Source organism: Ascaphus truei, chromosome 3, assembly GCF_040206685.1.
Source record: "Ascaphus truei isolate aAscTru1 chromosome 3, aAscTru1.hap1, whole genome shotgun sequence".
NCBI classification, from domain to species: domain Eukaryota; kingdom Metazoa; phylum Chordata; class Amphibia; order Anura; family Ascaphidae; genus Ascaphus; species Ascaphus truei.
The window spans coordinates 160,698,603-160,719,827 of NC_134485.1; positions in this window are offsets into that span (position 1 = coordinate 160,698,603).

A 21,225-nucleotide genomic window follows, 5' to 3' on the forward strand; every position below is an offset into this window, starting at 1 on the left:
GGGAATAATAGCACCAGATCAGGTCAATGAAGGTAAATATTTCTACAACCTTATCTTGAATTGAACAAGAAACCTTTTGCATGGAATCAGGGGGCGTTCAAATTTGTCTGCAAGGAAACAATTCTGGACATAGAAGGTGGACGAGTAAATGATGCTTCTCACAGTCCAGTCAATAACAGGATTATGTAACCTAAATCACGGCAAACCAAGAATGATAGTGAAATTAAGAGCAGAGATTACATCCAAAGAAATATACTCTTTGTGATCAAGAGAGGCCAGGAGCAGTGGAAGCGTTTGCATCGTAATGGGTACAGATTTTAATGAAGATCCATCAATCGACTCCACCGATTCAGCTTGAATCTTCTTTAATAGCGGAATTTGCTGTTCCTGTAAATAATGTTCATCAATGAAACTTCCCGATGCGCCTGAATCAATTAAGGAGTCTATTTGAAAAATCGACAGACAAAAACATCACGGATAATGTTAAAAGTGAAAAGATAGCAAATTTATCATGGAAGGTTGATGGCCGATCTTTTTTGACAGATTTGAATCTGCCTCGGATCTGCCGGCTCTTTTTGTCCGGATCAGTCCCAAAAAGTAAAATCCGTAATGGCGGATTCAATCTGTCCCTCATGTGTTTTTTTGTTTTGTTTCATTAATTGATTTGAAACTGGGTGTCTCTGGAGCTGAATCATGTTGATTTCAGCTCTGGGAACCCCCTGCTTCCCGAGATACTTACCACCATAAGGGGTGTCGGTATCTCTCTGCTGTTTTAATGTCACAGTCATGTGGGCCAATAGGAAGCTGGGACTGGGACATTTTAATTCTAGAGATATAGGCAGCACCTATGGAGGAAAGTATGAAGTATAATATTTTATCACCTACCCTAGTCTGGCGTTTATATATATATATACTAGATTTTGTACCCGGCTTTGCCTGGGGAGCTGCCAGCACATTTCCAGTACTGCTGCCGTATCTCCCCTCGCTGCTGGCACATCTCCCCGCCCTCCCCTCTCCCCCTGCTGCCGGCACATCTCCCCGCGCTGCTGCCGCATCACCCCGTGCTGCCAGCACATTTCCCCACCCCACATGCTTCTGGCACATCTCCCCGGCCCCCCTCCCCCCCGCTTCTGGGACATATCCCCGTGCTGCTGTCGAATTTCCCCTTGCTGCCAGCACATCAAAACCCGCCCCCCTCCACACTCACCCCCTGCTGCTGGCACATCTCCCCGCACTGCTGCCGCATCTCCCCATGCTGCCGGCACATCTCCCCGCCCCCCCCCCCCCCGCTGGTACATCTCCCCCAGCAAGCTGGCACATCTCCCCCTGCTAGCTGGCACATCTCCCCCCCCCCCCCCACACTTGTACATCTCCCCCACACATCTCACATCGCACACACACAGAGAGACACACACACAGCCTCGATCCAGCCAAGGATACGCCCCCTCCCTTAGTAGACATGCCCCCCACCCCTCCTGCTCTAAATAGTTGCGTTCACCTACAAATCTGCAGCATAATATCCTGTAAATTTCATTGTGCTACGTTGTGCCGTTTGTGAGATTTCGATGCTTCGGACAAACAGCTGCGCCAGCTTTTATTCTAAAGTCTCGCACGTGGTACCGCTCTGAATATCTGGTCATGATGCACTATGTTTTCCAACCGTATAGCAATTGACTCTGGTTTCTATCGTTTTTTTAGCGTGCGCAGAATCCATTTATCGGGCGCTGAAAATTACATTTTAGCATTGTCTGCAATACCGTCTAGAAACTCAAGTGGGCGATCGCGAGCTTTTGTCTTGAAAGTCTAATAGCAATTCAACCTACAGTACACAGTACAGCCATACATTTCTGCAAGTCTGTGTGTGTGTAATTAAATTGTAATTTGAAGATTTATATTTGAAGCAGAAATTAACGTTACGAGTTCATACTGTATACAGTAGTCTGAGACTCCTTAGCCATACACATAAAAAATATGAGGACCCATACTGTACTGTGTACAGGATACTAAAGGGAAAATAAGTACAGTATTACAAAAATATAAGAAAATAATCCCAGCAGGGAAAGGAAGCGGAGCACAGCCATGCAAATAAGGGGTTAATCCGGTGCTACAGCATGTCTGATGAAAAACTCTTTATTAGATAAACGATAGCATGGTGCAGACAGGTAAAAATGTTCCTCTTACGCGTTTCACGCCCTGGACGGCACTTCGTCAGAGAGTATACAGCAATACAACGAGGCTCCTCTCTTATGGGTACTTTCTCCCCGCCAGAAGTGACGTATCGGGATGTTCCAATGCAATGATTGGCTGAAACTTTATGAGTGTAAATATAGAGGTTATGTCATCTGTAAAATAAGGATGGGGGAAACGACCAAACTTAACCATAACCATAAGAGAGGGCTCATAAATCTCACAATTATCCGCAAACAATTATCTAAATACATGCGGATACAAAAAAAAACAATAAAAACAAAGTAATTAAAAACAGTGGACTTTTCTTCATGGAGGCATTGAGGACAAAGATGCAAAATGCTTTGATATAATAAAGACGTAAAAAATATATTAATTATATTTAAGATCATTTGTAGATACACAGATTTATGCCTCTAAGGGAGAAAAATAATAATGACTGCATTAAACAATAATATCATTCATTACAGAAAAAATTACTAAGTGATATAAGCTATAATGCACTATTAACCTATGAATTACAAAGTTGGTATATATATGCTTCAATAATAAATGATAGACAGGATGGACTATAATGTGTATATATTATGTTATCACACAATAACACCAAATTAAATCCTTAAAGGATTTATATTGACCAGGGAGGAAGTCAGAGATACCATAACAAATAGGGGAAACTCTTAATTACTAAGACCTTCAGAGAAGTGAAATATTATGCCAAGAAATGTTTTAATTCCCAATTGGTATCTATACCCCCAAGGGTATAAATCCAATACATTTCTTTATGGTTGAGAATTGCTTCTCTGTTCCCCCTCCCCCTACCATGTTTTGGAATATGCTCCAAGGCACTGAAGGTGAAGGTACTAATGGAACTCTGGGCACATGTCGAGAAATGTTTAGATACTGGAAATCTATCATAATTTTTCTTAATTGATCTGAAGTGCTCAGATATTCTAATCTTTAAAGGTCAAATTGTTCTACCTATGTAGATACTGCCACGGGCACAATTCAACTTGTAACTAACATAGTTAGTGGCACATGTCATAAAATGCTTTATTTTGTGAACGTCCCGTGTGTTTACAATCTACCTTTGAAAGTGGAGCTGCATATTTGCAGTAGTAGCAATTACCACATTTGTGGTAAACTTTGGGAAAACATATACACAGTCGACGATAATGTAGAAAATACAGGAGGCCAAAAAGCCTCTGAGGGGAACGGGGGACAAGATAATAATAATATACTCACACGGCCCTGTGTGAGTAAAGATGTAAATTGGTATCTTGTGAGGTAAAACCTGACCCTTCCAAATAGGTGGTCAGATTGGGAATGGTGATGGAAATAGAATATAGGGATATGACAATAATAATAATATAGTACTTACACGGCCCAATGTAATCAAGGGTGTAGAATGGTTTCCGCCGAGAGCAGGCTGTCTGTGAAGTGACGTGTGACCCATGCTACGGTGGTAGGCCAGGGATCTGTATTATATGTGAGTGCATTTGTGGCTGTCTTTTATCTGTAATAAATACATTTTTTACTCTAATGCTGACACCCTGCTGATACCTTGCCTCACTTACCCCTAATTGCTGGACTGGAGAGGAAAGAGCTTTAACGTGAGCACTGCGAAGGGGAATCCCCATATGAAACCTTGCTCGTCAGCAATTACTTGTGCCCTGTTCCTGGAACCTGCCTGGATGGGTTAACATTTTGTACCCCACAGAAACCATTCTACACCCTTGCTTACACTGGGCCGTGTAAGTACTATATTATTATTATTGTCATATCCCTATATTCTATTTCCATCACCATTCCCAATCTGACCACCTATTTGGAAGGGTCAGGTTTTACCTCACAAGATACCAATTTACATCTTTACTCACACAGGGCCGTGTGAGTATATTATTATTATCTTGTCCCCCGTTCCCCTCAGAGGCTTTTTGGCCCCCTGTATTTTCTACATTATCGTCGACTGTGTATATGTTTTAACCCCTTGCTCGATATAATTGGTCTGCCCAGAGGGCAGACCAGAGACTTATGGATCTTTGGGAGATGGTGAAAAATAGGCACAGTGGGAAAACAATTGTAAAGATATTGTGACTCCTGATTAGATAGTAACCGCAATTCTCTGCCAAGATCCACCAAGGCATGGAGTTGCGTGAGATATAGTGTGGTGGGATCCCCATCCAATCTGCAATAGAAGTTATAATCACTTAATTGTCCCATGGCTTCATTGCAGTACTGCTCTTTAAGCATAATGACAACAGCGCCACCCTTATCGGCATTTTTAATTATTAATGTGTCATTCTTTTTCAGTTGATAAAGTGTATTACAGTCTGATATTATCAAGTTGTCAGGTCTCATATTAGATACAAAACAAAAAGAAACCGGGCGCTTACCTTAAATAAATGGGTCAGGATTAAGGATAAGTTTAAAACACTAATTCAAACCAACAGTTGAGGTCTCTCAAAATGATAGGAGATAGCACTAAAAGTCCCCTCTGCTGCAACCCCAGAAGGGAAAATCCAAGGCCCTTAACAGAACGTGAAACAGGAGAAACAGGGGGAGCAAGGGGTTAAAACACATACACAGTTGACAATAGTGTACAAACTGCAAGGGGCAAAAAGGCCTCTGAGAGGAACGGGGGACAAGATAATAATAAAATACTCACATGGCCCTGTGTGAGTAAAGATATATATTGGTATCTTGTGAGGTAGAATCTGGCCCTTCCAAATAGGTGGTCAGATTGGGAGTGGTAATGGATAATAAACGGATATGGCAATAATGATAATAATATAGTACTTACACGGCCGAGTGTAAGCAAGGGTGTAGAATGGTTTCTGTGGGGTACAGACTATTAACCCATCCAGGCCGGTTCCAGGAACAGGGCACAAGTAGTTGTTGACCGGTAAGGTTTTCCCATGGGGATTCCCTTTCACAGTGCTCACGTTAAAGCACTTTCCTCTCCAGTCCAGTAATTAGGGGTAAGTGAGGCAAGGTATCAGCAGGGTGTCAGCATTAGAGTAAAAAATGCATTTATTACAAATAAAAGACAACCACAAATGCACTCACAGATTTAACAGATCACTGGCCCGCCACCGCAGCATGGGTCACAGGTCACTTCACAGGCAGCCTGCTCTCCGTGTCCGGAGTGAGGAGAGATGGTAACTCCTATCTGGCTCGGCTGTGACTGAGACTGCTTCTACTAGCTACGGAAGCCTCCGTGGTCCAAAAACATACAGTGAATTAGAGCAACGCGTTTCGCCATGAAAACGGCTTGCTCAGGCTCAAAAAGTATGGTGGAAGGGGTCTTAGCAGTTTATATAGACCCTTGTAGAGCATATTAATGATAATTAGGGGAGATTATTGCATATAATCATCCCGTTTGCACTGGTGTCGCAGTGATAGTCATACTGCCCAACCAGTACACAGAGGGGCTGCTTCCCACTCTAATGTATGTTCTATGACTTAAGTGCTGTCACTTCTCATGTTAATTATTCAACGCTCCAGTATTAATCAATTCATACCCATCATAATGATGGTTCAGACACTATCACCTTCATGGTACATCTCTAATTATGGAAAAATTCATATTCTAAAAATAACTTGTTTAGGGGGCTTTTTATCCCTCTCCAAGTTCACAAAAATTTAAAAACCTATAAACTTTTAATCTTAAATATTCAAACCTATTAAAATGCATTCTTTGGACATTACAAAATTAATACATTACAAATTCCAAAAACCATAATAATCTGAACAGTTAAAACCTAATAATACAAACAATTGCTAAAACTCAACTTAGTTAAAAATATTTTAAAAATATTTTAATAACATTCAAATCATTCTAGAAAGAAATGAACCGTGAAACATCTACAGTAAATGCTCTATTTTTGACCGTGAAACACAATTAACACCGAAAAATATATATTTATGTACTAATGAGTAATCGAGCACGTATCTAGGATAAAAGAGGGGGAAAAAAGGGAAAAGATTTAGTACTAGTTGCAATGACGTTGCAAAGATCAAAGTAATTAATCTTTGCAACTGGGGACAAATCTCAATCCCAAAAGAAAAGAAAAAAGATAAAAGTATACATGCATATGTAAATTGTTCCTCTCTCTCTCCTTACACAAATGCTGCAATATCTAAATCGACATTCAGACTGTGGGGGCTTAATGTTTTCAGCTGATAGATCCACAACGTCTCCCTTTGACGGAGACGTCTGAGTCTATCCACCCCCCTCCAATTCTCTACAACCAGTTCCACTCCCCTGTATGATAATCCTGAGGGGTCACCTCCATGCACTTGACTAAAGTGCAGGGGGACGCTGTGAGTGGTCAGTTTTCTCCTGATGTTGCCTATGTGTTCCAGTATGCGGACTCTTAGACTTCTTGAGGTCCGGCCCACATACTGGAGACCACACGGGCACTCCAGGAGATACACGATGAAAGTCATTCTGCAGTCAATAAATTGTTTTGTTTTAAAAGATTTCTTGGTAACATTAGAGCTAAAATTCAATTTGTCCTTTGCTGCAAACTTTTGCTTGGTACCAAGCGTGAATAAGAAGGAGACTGCAACATCGAGTACCAACTGCTTGCCTAAACCAGTAGGCTTTTTTAACTGTTTTAACTGTAAGGCCTGTAAGCATGCAGCAAAGGACAAATTGAATTTTAGCTCTAATGTTACCAAGAAATCTTTTAAAACAAAAAGAAACCGGGCGCTTACCTTAAATAAATGGGTCAGGATTAAGGATAAGTTTAAAACACTAATTCAAACCAACAGTTGAGGTCTCTCAAAATGATAGGAGATAGCACTAAAAGTCCCCTCTGCTGCAACCCCAGAAGGGAAAATCCAAGGCCCTTAACAGAACGTGAAACAGGAGAAACAGGGGGAGCAAGGGGTTAAAACACATACACAGTTGACAATAGTGTAGAAACTGCAAGGGGCAAAAAGGCCTCTGAGAGGAACGGGGGACAAGATAATAATAAAATACTCACATGGCCCTGTGTGAGTAAAGATATATATTGGTATCTTGTGAGGTAGAATCTGGTCCTTCCAAATACAGTAGGTGGTCAGATTGGGAGTGGTAATGGATAATAAACGGATATGGCAATAATGATAATAATATAGTACTTACACGGCCGAGTGTAAGCAAGGGTGTAGAATGGTACCAAGCGTGAATAAGAAGGAGACTACAACATCGAGTACCAACTGCTTGCCTAAACCAGTAGGCTTTTTTAACTGTTTTAACTGTAAGGCCTGTAAGCATGCAGCAAAGGACAAATTGAATTTTAGCTCTAATGTTACCAAGAAATCTTTTAAAACAAAACAATTTATTGACTGCAGAACGACTTTCGTCGTGTATCTCCTGGAGTGCCCATGTTGTCTCCAGTATGTGGGCCGGACCTCAAGAAGTCTAAGAGTCCGCATACTGGAACACATAGGCAACATCAGGAGAAAACTGACCACTCACAGTGTCCCCTTGCACTTTAGTCAAGTGCATGGAGGTGACCCCTCATGATTATCATACAGGGGAGTGGAACTGGTTGTAGAGAATTGGAGGGGGGGGATAGACTCGGACGTCTCCGTCAAAGGGAGACGTTCTGGATCTATCAGCTGAAAACATTAACCCCCCACGGTCTGAATGTCGATTTAGATATTGCAGCATTTGTTTAAGGAGAGAGAGAGGAACAATTTACGTATTCATGTATACTTTTTTCTTTTTTCTTTTCTTTTGGGATTGAGATTTGTCCCCAGTTGCAAAGATTAATGACTTTGATCTTTGCAACGTCATCGCAACTAGTACTAAATCTTTTCCCTTTTTTCCCCCTCTTTTATCCTAGATACGTGCTTGATCACTCATTTGTACATAAATATATATTTTTCGGTGTTAATTGTGTTTCACGGTCAAAAATAGAGCATTTAGATGTTTCACGGTTCATTTCTTTTCTAGAATGATTTGAATGTTATTAAAACATTTTTTAAATATTTTTAACTAAGTTGAGTTTTAGCAATTGTTTGTATTATTAGGTTTTAACTGTTCAGATTATTATGGTTTTTGGAATTTGTAATGTATTAATTTTGTAATGTCCAAAGAATGCATTTTAATAGGTTTGAATATTTAAGATTAAAAGTTTATAGGTTTTTAATTTTTTGTGAACATGGAGAGGGATAAAAAGCCCCCTAAACAAGTTATTTTTAGAATATCAATTTTTCCATAATTAGAGATGTACCATGAAGGTGATAGTGTCTGAACCATCATTATGCTGGGTATGAATTGATTAATACTGGAGCGTTGAATAATTAACATGAGAAGTGGCAGCACTTAAGTCATAGAACATACATTAGAGTGGGAAGCAGCCCCTCTGTGTACTGGTTGGGCAGTGTGACTATTACTGCGACACCAGTGCAAACGAGATGATTATATGCAATAATCTCCCCTAATTATCATTAATATGCTCTACAAGGGTCTATATAAACTGCTAAGACCCCTTCCACCATACTTTTTGAGCCTGAGGAAGCGTTTATAGGGCGAAACACGTTGCTCTAATTCACTGTATGTTTTTGGACCACGGAGGCTTCCGTAGCTAGTAGAAGCAGTCTCAGTAACAGCCGATCCGGATAGGAGTTACCATCTCTCCCCACTCTGGACGCGGAGAGCAGGCTGCTTGTGAAGTGACCTGTGACCCATGCTGCGGTGGCGGGCCAGGGATCTGTTGTATCTGTGAGTGCATTTGTGGTTGTCTTTTATTTGTAAAAAACGCATTTTTTACTCTGATGCTGACACCCTGCTGATACCTTGCCTCACTTCCCCTAATTGCTGGACTAGAGAGGAAAGTGCTTTAACATGAACATTGTGAAGGGGAATCCCCATGAGAAAACCTTACCGGTCAACAACTACTTGTGCCCTGTTCCTGGAACCGGCCTGGATGGGTTAATAGTCTGGGTCTCATATTAGAGAAAGTATAACCCCTGGCCAGAGATTGGAGATCACGTTCCACCAACATCTCGAAGGTTTCGAGATAGGATCCTTTGTTATGTGGGACAAAAAATTGATTGTTTTTGAGACCTTAGGGTTTGGTGTGTGTAAGAAAAGATGTAATATCTGAAGATGTTGGATATTCTGACTGTACATCATCATGTTCCGCTAAAAGATCATTAAGATCTTGAATGGCGGTATATTCTCTAAAGTTAAACCTGTTGACATCCGTAATGTCTGATGGTAAACCTGTACTAGAAGAGTCCAGGTCTGCCACTGTAGATGTACAGCATGATACTGTGGATTTAGTCTTAAACAATTTTTTTAAGACAATTTTCTAATAAATCTCTGAACATCTATCACTGTGGAAAAAAGGTCAAAGTTATTATTTGGCACAAAATTTAAACCTTTGTTCAACAATTGTATTTCCTCAGATTTGAGGTCCACCCCTGATATGTTTATGACATTACTAATGTCCACATTTAAAGGTCCATCTTTCTTTTCTTCTCTCTCTGATTTTTTTTCTTTTGAGCGAGCGCCTTGTTCTCTTGAATAGTTTTTTAGATCTTTAGATTCATAAGAGGTAGAAGATACGTATCGACGGGGGAGTGATGTTGTGGGTCTTCTACCATGGTTTTCATGGTTATAAGGGCTTCTGTCCTGATCCTCTTCATTAGAAAAGGATACCGATACTGGACGATTTTCAATATCAGAGGTGTCTGACATACTAGAGGCCTCAGAGAATCTATTTTTTATTATGGATTTATTAGGTGTAGAATTTTTTGGGGTTTTCTTTATCTCTTGGTTGGTTTCTCTTCTGTATCTTGTTTTTATTGTAAGGGGTCCTATTCTGGACTGGTTTTTGCCAGATATATATTTGGTTATGAGTGTAGTCAGCTTTATCTCTTTCAAACTTCTTTTGCTTTTTTTATCATCAAATCTTGTTCCATCACTTTAATATGTTTACATAATTTGTCATCGCAACTTTCAAAGTTCTCCAGGTCTTGGAGTATGCTCAGACTTGATTGTAGATCTGTTACTGTTTTAGATGTTATCTTTTTTTCTTCTATCTTTGATTTAATTATCAGGTCAATCAGCTTGAATGAGCATTCATCCAGGACTTTAATCCACTCGAGCTCCAAATCCTTGGAGGGAAACCGAAACAAAGGCATTTTAGTAACTCTCAATCCTCTTGGTAGTCTTTTTAGTAATTGATAGTTTTCTAAGATGGTAATGTCCCACCAAAGACGAATGTCCACTGACAAAACTTTTTCAAGTTTGTTAAAGAACATACACTGGCGACCAACTTTATTCTTACTTGGCTAGCTCCGCGAATTTCAGAGGACCCCGGTGATGTGCGGTTTTGTGTCATTTTCTCCCGGGGTATATAGTGTTATATTCGCGGCTGTGATTTAAGCATTTTATTCCCGCTGACTGCAATACTGCAATGCCGTGTAAAAACGCATGGGGGCATTTGCGAGCTGTTGTCTTTAAAGCCGTCCCCTATAACCCCTAACATACAGTACTGTACATTTTTATTCATAGTGTACATGTACAGGGGGTCTCCGGAGCAGAACCGCATTGGTTTCAGGTCGGGGGACCCCCTGCTCCCCGAGATACAGCCCCCTTTATGAGGTGCCGGTATCCCTCTGCTTGGTTTAAAGGTCCCGATCACGTGACCGCGGCCTGTAAACCAAGCAGAGGGATACCGGCACCCCCTAAAGGGGCCTGTATCTCGGGGAGCAGGGGGTCCCCGGACCTGAAACCACAGCGGTTCTGCTCCGGAGACCCTCTGCCCATATACAGTATGAATAAAAAACATATATAAATAAACACTCATTCCTTACCTTTGCGGCTATGTGCTATGGTAACGAAGCAGCATGACTGTATTTTAATAATATGGTACAGTGAGCAGGGGGTTCCCTGAGCCAGAAATTAATGCTCAGGGTACCCCCTGCTCCTGCACAATATTATTAAAAATACAGAAATGCTGCTTCATTACCATAGCGGATAGCCGCTAAGGCAATGAAGGGGTTAACTCACCGTGCCCGCTTTATTGTGGGTAGCGGGGGTAGGTGAGGGGGGTATTTGGCCCTTGGTGTGAGTTTAGGACTTGCGGGGGGGTTGCGGGTGCACTTAACCCCTTCACGTAGGAGGTGTGGCGTATATGATCCTGGAGATCTTTGGAAAAAATCAGCATATCTTCCAAGTATACAATAACAAAAATATTGAGTACCTTACGAAAGACGTCGTTGATGAAATCCTGGAAGACAGCGGGAGCATTACATAAGCCGAAAGGCATTACCAGATATTTGTAGTGTCCACTACGCATGTTGAAGGCCGTCTTCCATTCATCCCCCTTCCTGATGCGCACCAAGTTATAGGCACCACGTAGATCCAACTTGGAAAAAATCTTGGCCCCCTGTAATTTATCGAACAGTTCGGTAATAAGGGGAAGGGGGTAACGATTTTTAATAGTGATGTGGTTTAAACCCCTGTAGTCGATGCAAGGCCTCAACGACCCGTCCTTTTTCTTGACGAAGAAAAACCCAGCCCATGCTGGGGAATTGGAGTGACGAATAAAGCCTTTCTTGAGATTCTCCTGGATATATTCATCCATAGCGTGAGATTCTGGTAACGACAAAGGGTAGGTCTTGGACTTGGGTAGGGAGTAACCTGGAACTAGATCGATCGGACAATCGTAAGTCCTGTGTGGCGGCAAGAGGTCTGACTGTACCTTATTGAAAACGTCCCGGAATTGATGGTAAACGGAAGGTAGAATAACTTCGGGAACAGAGGTATTGGCCAGCAGTTGATGAGTCTCGCCTGACCTAGGCCTCCAGGAAATGGGAGCAGAGGAAGTCCAGTCAATGAGAGGATTGTTAAGCTGTAGCCAAGGAAGACCAAGGGTGATGGGTATCCCAGGAGCGTGAATGGCATCGAGAACTAAGATCTCCTTGTGCAGATGTGAGGACAGAAGCAAGGGAGCCATCTCTAAGGAGATGTGGGCCGGGGTAAGAGGACGTCCATCGATACCGACGTGTGCGATGGGAACCTTCTTTCTCACGAGTGGTATGCGGTTTAACCTGGCGAATTCAAGATCCACGAAGTTTCCTCCAGCTCCTGAGTCAATGAAAGCGGTGGTAGAAGTCTTGAACTTATCGCCTGAAAGGGAGACTGGAAATGTAAGTTTCTTAGGGAGTTCACCTTTAGAAAGGGGACGTGGAGACATTACACCCAGAGAGAGCCCCTCTGTACTCACTGGGTGTTCCCGTTTCCCGGACGCAGTGGACACTCCCGAACCAGATGTTCCATGGATCCGCAGTAGAAACACAATCCCCCAGCGTGGCGGAACTGACGTATCGGTGTGCGGATGCGTTGTACCCCCAATTGCATTGGCTCTGGCAACTCCAGTGCAGGAGGAAGAGGTATGGTAGCACTTGGGGGAGCAGGAGTGTTGCTGGGAGTACTGGAGAACGGAACTTGAAAGTTATGGAAGCGAGTGCGCTGATGCTCAGAGCAGCATACCTGGATACGTTGATCCACTCGGACAGCCAAAACAATGAGGACCTCCAATTGATCCGGCCTGGATTGGCGAGAGAGTTTGTCCTTGATGGGATCTGCCAGGCCTTGCCAGAATACAGAAACGAGAGCCTCTTGTCCCCAGTTAGTCTTGGCTGCTAGAGTCCGGAATTCCACAGCATACTATGTCACCATTCGCCGTCCCTGAGTGATCTGGAGGAGAGAAACAGATGCCATCTCCCAACGAGCGGGAGAATCGAATACTCGTTGAAACTCGGCTTTAAATGCCGGGTAATCTTGGGTAAAGTCAGAACGTCGCTCCCAAACCGGGGAAGCCCAAGCCAGGGCGCTGCCAGTGAGGAGGTTATACATGTAGGCTACCTTCTTGCGATCAGTATTGTAGAGATGGGGGGCCATTTCAAACTGCACCTCACACTGGTTTAGGAAACCCCTACAATCTTGCGGTTGACCTGCATAAGGCTTGGGGGGAGGAATCCTTACATCTGAGCTGCTAACTGCGCTTGAGGAGTGGGGGCTTACATCTGGCGGGGTCGCGGTCGGTACCGTGTCTGAGAGTACTGCGACCTGGCGTGTAAGTGCCACAATTTGGTCCGCCATGGCCTGGTTTTGCTGAAGCAGATTGGAGAGAAACTGTTGAAGTTCGGTCTGGTCTGCGTCTTGTGGGCTCGACATAATGTTACGCCGGTGCTGCCCGCAGACCAGACCCGTCCCCTGAGCTGAAGGGGGAAGTGGTAATACACACCTGCTGCAAAGGGAGCGAGTCCGGAGTGTGATATGAAGCGTTGCCAGGCCAGGTGTAGTAAGGTAGACAATACTTGCCGGTACCGGTTGTAGAGATAGAGTGAAGGATGCCTCGCCAAAGTCAGGGAGTGGAGAGTGGAGATAGGTCGTTGTCCAAGCCGTGTTCAAGGGGTTACCAGAGTGAGCGTTGTCCAAGGAGTGCCGAGATCGAGAGCCAGAGGGGGTAGTCGTACAAGCCGCGTCAGAACCTGTGAAAACACTGAGAGAATCCAGAAGTACTTCCATGCAGAGACTATGTCGAGAAAAGACTGAGAGTAGAGAGGAGCTAGATAAAGCAGGAAGGTCCAATTAGAAATGGAGGCGGGACAGGAAGAGCTCCAGAAAGACACTTCAGATTGGTGCAGGCATAACAGGCCAGGTGAGTCTTGTTGGTAACCTGAGTATGCCCGTGCAGTGTGCGGGGGCGGAGTCTGAGGTACGGGGGACGGGAAGAAGAGTGTGCAGACTGAGCGTGCTCCGTAACTCGTGTACGCGCGTGAACCGAGCCAGTGGATGGTGCAGGTGTGCGTGCAGGTGTGCGTGCAGGAGGGCGTGGGCGCGCCCGGCGCTGAGCAGAGGATTCGCCGAGGGGAGTGATCCCGCGACGGCGGCAGGGGCGAGGAGCTGTGGAGGCCGGTAAGGCAGGTTTGTTTTGTGTGTCCAGGGACTCCCTGCGGGAAGGGGGTGCTCTGTGTGGGGACCGTGGAGAACGCCGATTCCTGACAAGCAGGTAAAAGGTCTGGAGTTGATTCCAGGTGTGGCATTCACATTTGGAAGCTGCTGCTGTGAACCCACAACATACAGTCAAAGAAGCTCTCAATGCAAATGAAACAGGGCATCCTTAGGCTGCAAAAAAAAAAGAATATCCATCAGAGAGATAGCAGGAACATTAGGAGTGGCCAAATCAACAGTTTGGTACATTCTGAGAAAAAAAGAACGCACTGGTGAGCTCTGCAACACAAAAAGGCCTGGATGTCCACGGAAGAAAACAGTGGAGGATGGTCGTAGGATCATTTCCATGGTACAGAAAAACCCCTTCACAACATCCAGCCAAGTGAAGAACACTCTCCAGGAGATAGGCATATCATTATCCAAGTCTATCATAAAGAGAAGACTTCACGAGAGCAAATAGAGAGGGATCACCACAAGGTGCAAACCATTCAGGAGCCTCAAGAATAGACAGGCCAGATTAGACTTTGCCAAACAATATCTAAAAAAGTAAGCCCAGTACTGGAACACCATTATTTGGACAGATGAAACTAAGATCAACCTGTACCAGAATGATGGGAAGAAAAAAGTTTGGAGAAAGCTTGGAACGGCTCATGATCCGAAGCATACCACATCATCTGTAAAACACAATGGAGGCAGTGTGATGGCATGGGCATGCATGGCTTACAATGGCACTGGGTCACTAGTGTTAATTGATGATGTGACAGAAGACAGAAGCAGCCGGATGAATTCTGAAGTGTATAGGGATATACAGTATTGTCTGCTCAGATTCAGCCAAACTGAGCAAAGTTGATTGGACGGCGCTTCACTTTACAGATGGACAATGACCAAAAATATACTGCGAAAGCCACCCAGGAGTTTTTTAAGGCAAAGAAGTGGAATATTCTGCAATGGCCGAGTCAATCACCTGATCTCAACCCGATCGAGCAAGCATTTCACTTGCTGAAGACAAAATTTAAGGCAGAAAGACCCACGAACAAACAACAACTGAAGACAGCTGCAGTAAAGGCCCGGCAAAGCAATACCAAGGAGGAAACCCAGCGTTTGATGATGTCCATGCGTTCCAGACTTCAAGCAGTCATTGCCTGCAAAGGATTCTCGACAAAGTATTAAAAATGTACATTTTATTTATGATTGTGTTAAGTTGTCCAATTACATTTGAACCCCTGAAATAATGGGACTGTGTATGAAAATGGTTGCAATTCCTAAACATTTCATACGAAATTTATGTTCAACCCAATTGAACAGACAAAAAACCACGCCCCTCAGGTAACTGTCTCTCCCAACACTTAGATGGTATGTGTAATAAATGAATTTAATACATATACACTGGCGACACACTTTATTCGAGCTTGGCTAGTCCCACGAATTCGGGTATACCCGGGTGTATTGAGGTTTGTGACTGTTTTCTGCCCGAGTGCATTGAGGTATTTTCCAAGCAGGGATTGAAGCATTTTATTTCCGCTGGCTGCAATACTGCACAGTATATATATATATACTGCATTACAATTCATGAATTTATGCCATCTGGTAGACACGCGAAGCATTGCAGCCTATTAAATCCTAATCATTATCATTTAACAGATCAGCCGCCCGTCAGCCAGGCATGAACCCAGGCTGGGAAGGCAAATGCAACGGGGCTTGTCAGAGGTGAGGAGCGGCGCATTCCAGGTATCTGCCAGGTACATACTGGGTATTTGCTCGAATAAAGTGTGTCGGTGCAGTATATAAGTGACCAATTTGATGTCAGCAGAAATATCTAAATAATAAAAAAATAAAAATACACACAAAAAAATAAAATCAATGTATAACTAAATTAGTGTGAGCTAATGACCAAAATGTCCAAAAATATGCATTTAAAATTTTCAAACAAACAAAAATAAAAAAAAATGATAAAATCAATAAAAAACCATATAAAAGAAATAGTCCTGTAAATATTAGGAAAATAAATGATGGCCCACTAATCTGTTTACCGGCTGCTCTCTGCAAGGAACCAACGACCTCCCAGTGAATCTACAAAACGATAAGAAAGAAAGCGCCCGATCCTAGTGTAATATGAAAATATATATTTAATAACCAGTATTAAGTCCAACAAATTTAAACTCACAAACATATATGAATAACAAGCATGTATTGAGTATACACATTCGCCAACTGCCGGAAGACACTGCTCTGCTCACACGCCAAACTTTTCCTCAATGAAGTCCCAGTGTGTCTTAGCCACCGTCCAGCAGGGGTCTCAGAAGGTAACACAACCTCTCCCGATGTGACCCGGATGTTCACCGCTCACCATAGCAACTCCGGACGGGAGGAAATGGCAACGTGACCCCGTAGAGGAGATTTGGCTGATGTATCAATTCCCCAAAGCGCAGCAGCGTTTCCAATGTCCCAGCAGCAGCCAAGGTAAGAACGAGTATATTTACAGACTGTCAGTAGCTCACACTAACATTCCCAACGCGTTTCTTCACACTAACGGTGATTTCATCATTTCATCATTACCTTACTCGTTCCCAACCAAATTACACAAAAATCTACACATTTTTTAGACAAAACTCCAAGACAGGAGAAGAGAACCAAAGGGAAAGACTTGGACAAACAATACCCTCTTTGGGACCGCGAGGCCCCAAACAGATCATCCGGTCAGGGCAAAAGAGGAGCAGAGGAGTTAGAGCAGGGAGGGTTGTCCAGAGGAAGAAGGAAAACAGACGAAGATTAGCACAGCCCACAGCTAGTAGTATTATTAATCTTTCATCTTCACCTTATCCACACATGAAACATCATTGTTAGAGAGGGGTTTGTCCTTTGCCCCCAACACAGGTCCTAATGCATTTCAATTGTTTATAGATTTAAATAATTTTATTAGAAAAATTACTTTGAAGAGATATTACAGTATTCAGGAAACAAATGCCAAAATAACCAATCCTGTTACTATTTTTAATACGCAGGAAGAAATTTGCATTGAGGCCTTAACATCTCTCCTGACGGAATCGGGTTCCACTTCTGGATCACAAGAACATATTGACAACTTTGAGTTGTCCATTTATCCAACCAGTTCCGTGGACATAGACCTGGAGGAAGATCTGAGCATTATGCACTCACTTTTCAGACCCAGGTCAGTCTTTTTCCCATATCAGTCCAAGGGTGGATTTGTGGACACATTTTACAACCTTGTACTTCGTGACTTTGAGTCAATGTGTTCAAAGTCCCCTAAGATTAGAAACAATTTAACCACAAGTGAACTGGACGCATTGATTATATTAAGGGCTAATCATGACATTGTCATCCGACAGGCCGACAAGGGCGGGGGCATAGTCATCCAGGACTTCACTGCGTATCTCATGGAGGCACGCAGACTCCTGGGTGACGTGGCCTCGTACACAGTGTTGGAATCTGATCCGGTTGATAACTATCAATTGTTGCTGAAGGAACTTCTCACTAACGCACTGGGGGATGATATTATTTCTAAATTGGAATTAAAATTTTTATTTACTTCACATCCACGCACTCCCATCTTCTATCACTTACCTAAAATTCATAAGTCCTTGCTCAATCCCCCTGGTAGGCCCATTGTTTCTGGGATCGAGTCGATGATGTCGGGCCTATCCCAGTATGTTGATTATTATCTTCAACCCTTTGTAGCCCAGCTCAGGTCACATATTAGGGATACGCTCCATGTCATCGACTCGGTCTCGGATATCAAATGGAAGCCCACCTATCTATGGGCCACATGTGATGTGGCATCCCTTTACACGTGCATTGACCATCCCAGGGGGATTGAGGCCATCAAATATTGGCTTGACAAGGACTTATCATTTCCAGATAAACACAAACACTTCATTCTGCAAAGCATTCATTTTATTTTAACGCACAATTATTTTTTATTTGATGACACTTTTCATTTGCAAATCTGTGGAACGGCAATGGGCACGAGAATCGCCCCTAGATACGCCAATCTCTTCATGGGTCACTGGGAAGAGTCATTTGTGTGGCTTAACCAACAGCTTGGGGCTGGCCTCGTGTACTACGGCCATTTCATAGATGATATTATTATTATATGGGATGGTGAAGAGTCAGTGTTCTCTAGTATTCTTAGTTCCTTCAGCGATAACCAATTTGGACTTAAATTTACATTTGCAATTGATGCAGTATCAACAATATTTCTTGATTTAGTCCTTACAGCAGATTCAGACTTCAATATCATCACTACCACCCACTTTAAGTCTGTATCTGTCAACAGCTATGTTCATGCGTCCAGTAATCACCACAAACGGTGGCTCAACAATATTCCTCTTGGGCAGTTTCAAAGAATAAGTAGAAACTGTACCAGGGATATTGATTTTTTGAGTCAGTCTGATATACTTGGGGAAAAATTCTTGTCCAAAGGTTAGGATCCCGTTCTGGTGTCCGACTCCCTCAGCAAAGTTGGCTCTATGGACAGGATAGACTTACTCAATAAGTTCAAAATTAAATCCAAGAAAGCTATACGCACCAGTTATGATGCTCCGAGAGAATCATTCCAGACTGATTTATCCACTGTGAGGTTTATTACTACATATAATCAGTCCTCTAGATCCATCGATAAAATCCTCAACAATCACTGGAGCATCCTAAAGTGTGATCCCCATCTGGGCTCCTTCCTGCCAGAAAAAGCCTCTATAGTTTATAGGAAGGCAAGAAGCATTAAAAGTATCTTGGCTCCTACCAAGCTTAAGACAGTCCAATCATCTACACTTCCCATTAGGGGCCCTGTGGGGAATCATAAATGTGGACGTAGTACACTGGCGACACACTTTATTCGAGCTCGGCTAGTCCCACGAATTCGGGTATACCCGGGTGTATTGAGGTTTGTGACTGTTTTCTGCCCAAGTGCATTGAGGTATTTTCCAGGCAGGGATTGAAGCATTTTATTCCCGCTGGCTGCAATATTGCACAGTATATATATATATATACTGCATTACAATTCATGAATTTATGCCATCTGGTAGACACGCGAAGCATTGCAGCCTATTAAATCCTAATCATTATCATTTAACAGATCAGCCGCCCATCAGCCAGGCATGAACCCAGGCTGGGAAGGCAAACGCAACGGGGCTTGTCAGAGGTGAGGAGCGGCGCATTCCAGGTATCTGCCAGGTACATACTGGGTATTTGCTCGAATAAAGTGTGTCGGTGCAGTAGATGCATTACATGCAGACACATTCTCAATAAATCCCAATTTTCTTCAGCTATCAGAGGGACAACACATCTCATTACAAGTTACATCAACTGTTTAAGTACCTATATCATTTACCTTATCCAGTGTGGTTGCGGTCAACAATATGTTGGTCGCACCACTAGGTCCTTGGGTACTCGCTTCCTGGAGCACAGGAGAAATGTCATAAAAGGATTAAATACACATAGTGTCTCACGACACTTCAAATTTAGACACAACCAGGATCCCAAGTCCATGACCATCATGGGACTTGAGAGCATTTCTCCTTGTGTTCTAGGGAGCGATCGATTCAAGACTCTCTGTAGACAGGAAACATTTTGGATCCACCAGTTGGGCACCTTGACCCCTGGTGGACTAAATGAATGTCTTGATGTTAGCACGCTGGTCTGATTTCTTCGGATGGGTTTATCCTCCCTGGTTTCTAGTCTCCTCTGCAGTCCTCTGTCATCCATTTGTCCAGGTCTCTCCCAGATCTTTCATGTATATACGTGAAGATTGACGCTCATACACGTGTATGGACTCACAAGCTGTATATCAACATATAGATAGATGGGAACTTCAATAAATCATTCCATCATTGTATAATGCAGAGTTAAGGGGGGACATATACATGGGACCTAGCGGTCAGTCAGCACGACTACCGCAGATATGGTTTACCCTGCTTACCCCCCTTAATATATACACTTCCCTAAATAGGGACCAAGGTAACAATAAATGAGGGCTAATGCCCATTACCTTTCCATTAAGTGTATAGGAATACGTCATCCATCCAGGTGAAGTTCCCCTGCGTGCAGTCCTGATAGAAGGAACCAGAATGTAGAGAAGCAAGGAGCACAGCTGGGTTGAAAATCTGCAGGAAGGTTCCTGTAGAAAAAATGAATGAAGGGCACAACTCCGTTCTAAAACTGAGGGTGGTTTATTTAATAAGTGCACAGGGACAGAAACACAGCCCACACACCGACATGTTTCGTCCCACGGGACTTTATCAAGGTGTTGATAAAGTCCCGTGGGACGAAACATGTCGGTGTGTGGGCTGTGTTTCTGTCCCTGTGCACTTATTAAATAAACCACCCTCAGTTTTAGAACGGAGTTGTGCCCTTCATTCATTTTTTCTACAGGAACCTTCCTGCAGATTTTCAACCCAGCTGTGCTCCTTGCTTCTCTACATTCTCTCTCCCAGATCTTTTCCTGATCTTGGAAGCTGGCACCCGTTACATGTGATAGTTCATTTACATATAATCATTATATATTCATAAACTGTTATGTTCTACCAAATTTTTGGACACACAATTTTTAATATATATCTTTTATAATAATATATTTTTTACAATATATATCACTTTTAATATGTTAACACATACCACATAGCATATCTTTACACATGTTCACGGTCAAACATAAATTTGGTTCAACAGTTATCATACACTAAACATTCACATGTTATTCCATATTCACATGTACACACACTTTTTCCAGTACTGAGCCAACATTCCATTAGTTGCACACTCAACACATAAGTCAAGTTATATAATTTTTATAGTTCACATGTATTAGTTCCTTTTCTGTTATGGTTTAGATTTTGTCCAAATAATATCATATGAAAACGTGTCTGTCACATTGGTACATGTATTGTATATATGTATGTATGCATATATATATGTATGTGTGTTCAGGTATGAAAATGGGTATATTTATTGATTATGCCTTTGTTATATCTATGTCCACCTCTCCATTCACCTCCTTGTTTTTTATTCAATGGATGTTTGTTTTTTATTCAATGGATTTTTATTCAATGGAT